The 7,445-nt window shown below is 46.5% G+C and overlaps 3 non-coding genes across 3 annotated transcripts; all 3 read left to right on the top strand.

Moving 5' to 3' along the window:
• Positions 1 to 875: 875 nt before the first annotated feature.
• LOC134899404 (U1 spliceosomal RNA) lies at positions 876 to 1,038 on the top strand. The gene has a single exon (XR_010173080.1). It is a non-coding gene; the product is annotated as a U1 spliceosomal RNA (small nuclear RNA).
• A 670-nt stretch (positions 1,039 to 1,708) lies between these two features.
• LOC134899024 (U1 spliceosomal RNA) lies at positions 1,709 to 1,872 on the top strand. The gene has a single exon (XR_010172710.1). It is a non-coding gene; the product is annotated as a U1 spliceosomal RNA (small nuclear RNA).
• Positions 1,873 to 2,024: 152 nt separating this feature from the next.
• On the top strand, positions 2,025 to 2,187 carry LOC134899625 (U1 spliceosomal RNA). Its single transcript, XR_010173278.1, has one exon. It is a non-coding gene; the product is annotated as a U1 spliceosomal RNA (small nuclear RNA).
• Positions 2,188 to 7,445: the final 5,258 nt, after the last annotated feature.

Consider the following 7,445-nt stretch of genomic DNA (forward strand, 5'->3'; position numbering starts at 1 on the left):
AGAACCTTGGGGTACCCCTACAGTTAGTGGAAGTGAGGGGGAGGTGGAGTCATGAGAGGAGACAGAGAATGAACGGTCAGAAAGGTAGGACGACAACCAAGAGAGGGCAGTGTTACGCAGACCAATGGAGTGAAGGATTTGCAGTAGGAGAGGATGGTCCACAGTGTCAAAAGCAGCAGAGAGATCAAGTAGAATAAGTAGAGAGTAGTGTCCCTTAGATTTAGCAGCATGGAGGTCATTGCATACTTTTGTAAGGGCAGTTTCAGTGGAGTGGAGAGGACGGAAGCCAGACTGGAATGGGTCAAGCAGTGAGTGTGAGGAAAGAAAGGAAGTAAGGCGGTTGTAGACAATACGCTCAAGGAGTTTGGAGGCAAAAGGGAGAAGAGAGATGGGTCGGTAGTTGGAGAGAGTGTTTGGATCAAGGGTAGGTTTTTTAAGAATAGGAGAGATGAGAGCGTGGTTGAAGGCAGAGGGGACAGTGCCTGATGAGAGGGAGAGATTGAGAAGGTGGGAAAGATGGGAACAAGCAGAAGAAGAGATGTGGCAGAGGAGGCGGGAGGGGATAGGGTCAAGTGGGGAGGTGGTGAGGGGACAGGAACGAATGAGGGCCATGACTTCCTCTCCAGATGCATGGGAGAAAGATGACAGAGTTGGTGCGAGGGATGGGGAGGGTTGGTAAGGGATGGGAGAAGGCTGGTTACTGATAGTCTGGTGTGATGTGATGTCAGCTCTGGTAAAAGTATGATTTCTTTGTCTCAGATCTTCCTCTAGCCTTGTTCTTATTTCGAGAGTTCCCTTGTGCTGCCTCAGTTGGATCTCCTTCACTTGACAGGGGGGTGCCCGAGCAGCGACCCTTCCCAGCTCTAGCCCAACTCCTACTAACCTGCCAGGTGAGATACTATAATCACGAAGGTGCTTCTCCCAGGGCAAGGCTCACCCATTGCACTCTGGGTGTGCTGCTCCTGCGATTTCCCCAAATGTGGGAAACTTGACTGCATAATTTGTGTTTCCCCTGGTCGGCTCTCGTATAATTCAGATCTCTTTGTCTCAGGTCTCTCTCCAGCCTAGTTTGCTGTCTGTTTCCACTTCTCTTTTCTTGAGCTGCTCCCTTCTATGCCCTTGCGCACTATCCTGACTTCTCCCGTCTGCTTACTTTGTGCCTTCCAACGCACAATGCGAACTACAGGTAGTGCTGCAGGTCCCACACCCTTTTATTTGCCTTACAGAGCAGCTCTGGAGCTGTTACAGTGCCCAGCTGCTGCAAGAAATCAGCTTGAATGCTTCGGGGCTGGGGCATAGCCAACATGAGCCCCACACCGAAGGAGGGTGGAGGTGTTTAATGCGAACTAGGGGTCATCCAAGCGCCGAAAAATGCTGCCATGCCCTGCACGCCCCTTTTCTCTTTTCATATGCAGACGAGGGTTGAAGCCAACTTTGACCCACTGCTTGGATGACATCACCATATGCAAATCCATCTGCTGCAGGCCTTCCCCCAGGAATGCTTGCACTAGTTGTTGCATTTGGTTTGTTGTTTGGGGGTGCTTCAGTATTAGGTAGCCTTCTGCCCTCCCATGTTCATCTGAAAATATGTGTTCTCCCTGCAGTTGTTGTCCCCAGATGAGAGTTCCCTTGTGCTGCCTCAGTTGAATCTCCTTTACTTGACAGAGATGTGCCTGAGCAGCGGCCCTCCCAAGCCCTATCCCAAATCATACTTATTTTGCATAGGAGATACCATGGTCATGAAGATTGTTCTCCCAGGGTGAGGTTCATTCATTGTATTCTGGGTATGCTGACCCGTATGATTTCCCCAAATGTGGGAAACTCGACTGCATTATTTGTGGTAGTGGGGGACTGTGTTTGTTCTTTCCTCTGGTCAGCTCTGGTAAAAGTCAGATTTATTTGTCTCAGATCTTCCTCTAGCCTTGTTCTTCTTTCGAGAGATTCCTTGTGCTGCCTCAGTTGGATCTCCTTCACTTGACAGGGGGGTGCCCGAGCAGCGACCCTCCCCAGCTCTAGCCCAACTCCTACTTACCTGCCAGGTGATATACTATGATCATGAAGGTGCTTCTCCCAGGGCAAGGCTCACTCATTGCACTCTGGGTGTGCTGCTCCTGTGATTTTTCCAAATGTGGGAAACTTGACTGCATAATTTGTTTTTCCCCTGGTCGGCTCTCGTATAATTCAGATCTCTTTGTCTCAGGTCTCTCTCCAGCCTAGTTTGCTGTCTGTTTCCACTTCTCTTTTCTTGAGCCGCTCCCTTCTATGCCCTTGCGCACTATCCTGACTTCTCCCGTCTGCTTAATTTGACTACAACCACCAATATATTCTGCTGCACTATATATATGCAAAGCTAATTCTGCTGGGTAATTACAACTGACTAAAACCACCAATATATTCTGCTGCACTATATCTATATTTGCAAAGCTAATTCTGCTGGGTAATTACAATTGACTACAACCACCAATATATTCTGCTGCACTATATCTATATATGCAAAGCTAATTCTGCTGAGTAATTACAATTGACTACAACCACCAATATATTCTGCTGCACTATATCTATATATGCAAAGCTAATTCTGCTGGGTAATGCAAATTGAAACATTATTGCATAGTATGTGATTTTGAAGTACTTTTTTAAAGTTTTGAATGATATAGACCCAGTTTAATCTTTGTGGAATGCCTGGTTGTTGTTTTTAAGGTAATTTATTGCCTGGCATTTGAGGGGGTGGGGTGTGGTTACAGATTTCAATTATTGGTTTCACTTGTAATAGTCTTCTACTTAAGTCCAATGGTGTAGGCTGTGCAAAGCCGTTTGGCTGTGCATTTATTGATCTAAGCATGCATTTTTATCAAAGCGTGATAAAATTGACACATAACAGCAGTGTTCAATCAGCATTAATTTATCTTCAGCTGATATCGATTGTGAATTGACGTTTCTTCTCTTCTTGTCACCTACAGGTAATTACAATTGACTACAACCACCAATATATTCTGCTGCACTATATCTATATATGCAAAGCTAATTCTGCTGGGTAATGCAAATTGAAACATTATTGCATAGTATGTGATTTTGAAGTACTTTTTTAAAGTTTTGAATGATATAGACCCAGTTTAGTCTTTGTGGAATGCCTGGTTGTTGTTTTTAAGGTAATTTATTGCCTGGCATTTGAGGGGGTGGGGTGTGGTTACAGATTTCAATTATTGGTTTCACTTGTAATAGTCTTCTACTTAAGTCCAATGGTGTAGGCTGTGCAAAGCCATTTGGCTGTGCATTTATTGATCTAAGCGTGCATTTTTATCAAACCGTGATAAAATTGACACATAACAGCAGTGTTCAATCAGCGTTCAATCGAAGTGAAAAAGAAGGAAAACAGAAGCACACCAATCTAACAAAACAAAGAAAACTGAAGAACTAATAACAAATGTGAGTCACTTACTCCTCAGATCACTCACCTCCTGATTGTTGCATCTGATTACATAGCACAGAACTACCTTACTTGGACATTTCATAAACCATCCATTTCACCTACAAATGCCTGTATCTGTATTATTGTAATTTTGTTTTTTAAGCACAGCTGCACCAATACAATTTTACCTGCAAACACTTAAAACATCTAACATAATTACCATTGCTTCTTAAACCTCTCACAATCCTTTCATTTCTTACACTCCAAATACTTTTCTGCACCCACTTTATCTACGCTTTTGACTCATTTCATACTAAATCTACACCCCTTGAGCCTACACAGCTTTTCTCACCTGCATTTCTGCAATTCTTCTGCTCGGATTGCCTTACAGTCTCCTCTCCTACTTCCACTTTCCCTCAACCTATTTACCTACTTAACACTATGTCAAGGTTTTCTTATACTCCCCACATCACTAAGTGTCTACCTAATAATGTATCTTTAGCCTTCCCCCCTAGTCTCCTCCACCTCCTCCTCTCTCCCCTCCTCTGTCTCCCCTCCATCCCTCTGTTTCCTTCCCCCACCTTTCCTGTTACCCCACTTTCATTCACCTCTGCCCCATGGTCCTGCTACCCCACAACTCAGCCCTGCTCCCTCTCTCCCTTCCCTGTCACCTCCCCACACCCCCATCCACATCACACTGACCTCCCTCCCTGCCCACCTCCTGCAGTTTCCCCTCCTAGCTCAGGCACCCGTACCATCACTACTCTCTCATCATCCCTGCCCTCAAAGTTAATCCCACCTCATCGCTACAGCAACCCTGAAAATCTAATTCACATCTCTCCCACAAACTCATACCCCCTATCCTGTGCCCTCTGGAATGCCAGATCTGTTTATAACAAACTGGTCCCCACTCATGACCTTTTCATTTCCAACTCCCTACACCTACTAGCCATTACTGAAACTTGGATTACGCCCTCTGACACTACTTCTGCTGCTGCTCTCTCTGCTGGGGGCCTTACATTCACACACACACCCCGACCTGGGGGTCGCCATGGGGGTGGTGTTGGGGTCCTTTTACCTTCTAGTTACTCCTACCAACTCATACCACCAGAACCATCCCTTATATTCTTTACATTTGAGGTCCACGCCATATGCCTCTTCCAACCAGTTTATCTTAGAGTAGCTGTCATTTACCGCCCCCCTGGCACTGCTTCCAAATTAATCGACAACTTTGCTTCCTGGCTTCCTCACTTCCTCTCTTCTGACATTCCCACCATTATCCTAGGCGATTTCAACATCCCTATTGACATCCCCACACAATCCCCTGCCTCTAAACTCCTTAACCTCACCTCTTCACTTGGTCTCTCCCAGTGGACCTCCTCACCCTCCCATGTGAATGGGAGCTCACTGGATCTGGTCTTCACTCACCGCTGTGATATTTCTGATTTTTCCAACTCCCCATTTCCCCTCTCTGACCACCACCTGCTCTCCTTCAACCTATCTCTCTCGACTTCCCCATCTCTACCTCCTAAGGCTACCATCACTAAGCGTAACATTGAAGCTATTGACACCACATTCCTTTCCTCCCTGTTTGACTCACTTCTCTCTCCTATTCTCTCTCTCTCATGCCCTGAACAAGCCACTTCCACATACAATGCTTCCCTTACTTCTGCTCTTGACTCTGTTGCTCCACCAACCACTATTCACCCTCACAAATTAACACCTCAACCCTGGCACACCAAATGCACCAGATATCTGCAAAAATGCTCACGTACGGCTGAGCGACACTGGAGGAAATCACGCTCTAAGGCAGACTTCCTCCATTTCAAACTTATGCTCTCATCCTTCAGTGCTGCCCTTTCTCTTGCTAAACAGTCATACTTCAAGAACCTCATCTCCTCCCAGTCTTCCAACCCCCGGCGCCTCTTTGCCACTCTCAACTCACTCCTCTGCCCACCTCCACCTCGTCTCCCTTCCTCACTCTCTGCTCTTGACTTTGCCACTTACTTCACATCCAAAATTGACTCCATACGTCAGGACATCACATCACACCAGACTATCAGTAACCAGCCTTCTCCCAACCCTTACCAACCCTCCCCATCCCTCACACCAACTCTGTCATCTTTCTCCCATGCATCTGGAGAGGAAGTCATGGCCCTCATTCGTTCCTGTCCCCTCACCACCTCCCCACTTGACCCAATCCCCTCCCGCCTCCTTTGCCACCTCTCTTCTTCTGCTTTTTCCCATCTTTCCCACCTTCTCAATCTCTCCCTCTCATCAGGCACTGTCCCCTCTGCCTTCAAGCACGCTCTCATCTCTCCTATTCTTAAAAAACCTACCCTTGATCCAAACACTCTCTCCAACTACCGACCCATCTCTCTCCTCCCTTTTGCCTCCAAACTCCTTGAGCGTATTGTCTACAACCGCCTTACTTCCTTTCTTTCCTCACACTCACTGCTTGACCCATTCCAGTCTGGCTTCCGTCCTCTCCACTCCACTGAAACTGCCCTTACAAAAGTATGCAATGACCTCCATGCTGCTAAATCTAAGGGACACTACTCTCTACTTATTCTACTTGATCTCTTTGCTGCTTTTGACACTGTGGACCATCCTCTCCTACTGCAAATCCTTCACTCCATTGGTCTGCGTAACACAGCCCTCTCTTGGTTGTTGTCCTAACTTTCTGACCGTTCATTCTCTGTCTCCTCTCATGACTCCACCTCCCCCTCACTTCCACTAACTGTAGGGGTACCCCAAGGTTCTGTCCTTGGTCCTCTTCTCTTCTCTCTCTATACGTCCTCACTAGGTAAGCTCATTAGTTCTTTTGGTTTCCAATATCATCTCTATGCTGATGACACTCAAATCTATCTTTCCTCTCCAGACCTCTCCCCTACTCTCCTCACTCGTATCTCCAACTGTCTCTCTGCTATCTCTTCCTGGATGTCCCAGCGCTTTCTTAAACTTAACATGTCTAAGACCGAGCTGATCATCCTACCTCCCTCCCGCATAACCTCACCTCCTACAATCTAATTATCTATTGATGGCACTACTATCTCCTCTACCCCCCAAGTGCGCTGTCTTGGAGTAATCCTTGACTCCTCCCTCTCCTTCAAACCACACATTCAGCACCTCTCACAAACCTGCCGTTTTCATCTAAAAAATATTTCCAGGATCAGACCCTTTCTGACCCAGGATGCTACTAAGACTCTTATCCACTCACTGGTCATCTCCAGACTGGACTGCTGTAATCTCTTCCTGACTGGCATTCCTGACAAATACCTCTCTCCACTCCAATCTATCCTCAATGCTGCTTCCCGGCTCATTTTCCTCACCAAACGCACTACGTCCACCTCTCCTCTCTTACTAGTTCTTCACTGGCTCCCCTTCCCTTTCAGAATCCATTTCAAGCTTCTCACACTTGCTTACAAAGCCCTCACCCACTCCTCTCCCATCTACATCTCTGATCTTATCTCGCTTTACACTCCCACCCGCCCTCTTCGCTCTGCTAATGCACACCGACTCCTGCCTACGGATTACTTCCTCCCACTCCTACCTCCAAGATTTTTCACGTGCTGCACCACTTCTCTGGAATTCCCTATCTCTCCCCCTCAGACTCTCCACCTCTCTACAAAACTTCAAACGGGCTCTCAAGACCCACTTCTTCACCAAACCCAGCCAAATCTCATCCTAAACCTCTGTTCCACGCTCTCTATGTACCCCATCTGTCTCACCCCTGTCTGTCTACCCCTCCCTTTTAGAATGTAAGCTCTCACGAGCAGGGCCCTCTTCCCTCATGTGCTTACTCTTTTCTTACTTTAATAATCTTCAGCTGCACCAAATCCAGCAGTCTTCTGCCACCTGATACTTATTCCAGTGTCATCTGCTGATGTAGCTATGTTTATTTACCCTGTACTTGTCCTATATTGTTGTCAACTGTAAATTGCTGTTTTCCTGTTTGATTATTTGTTTATGTACTCTGTAATTGGGCACTGCGGAACCCTTGTGGCGCCATATAAATAAAGGATAATAATAATAA

Source organism: Pseudophryne corroboree, chromosome 3 (genome assembly GCF_028390025.1).
Source record: "Pseudophryne corroboree isolate aPseCor3 chromosome 3, aPseCor3.hap2, whole genome shotgun sequence".
Taxonomy (NCBI): Eukaryota; Metazoa; Chordata; class Amphibia; order Anura; family Myobatrachidae; genus Pseudophryne; species Pseudophryne corroboree.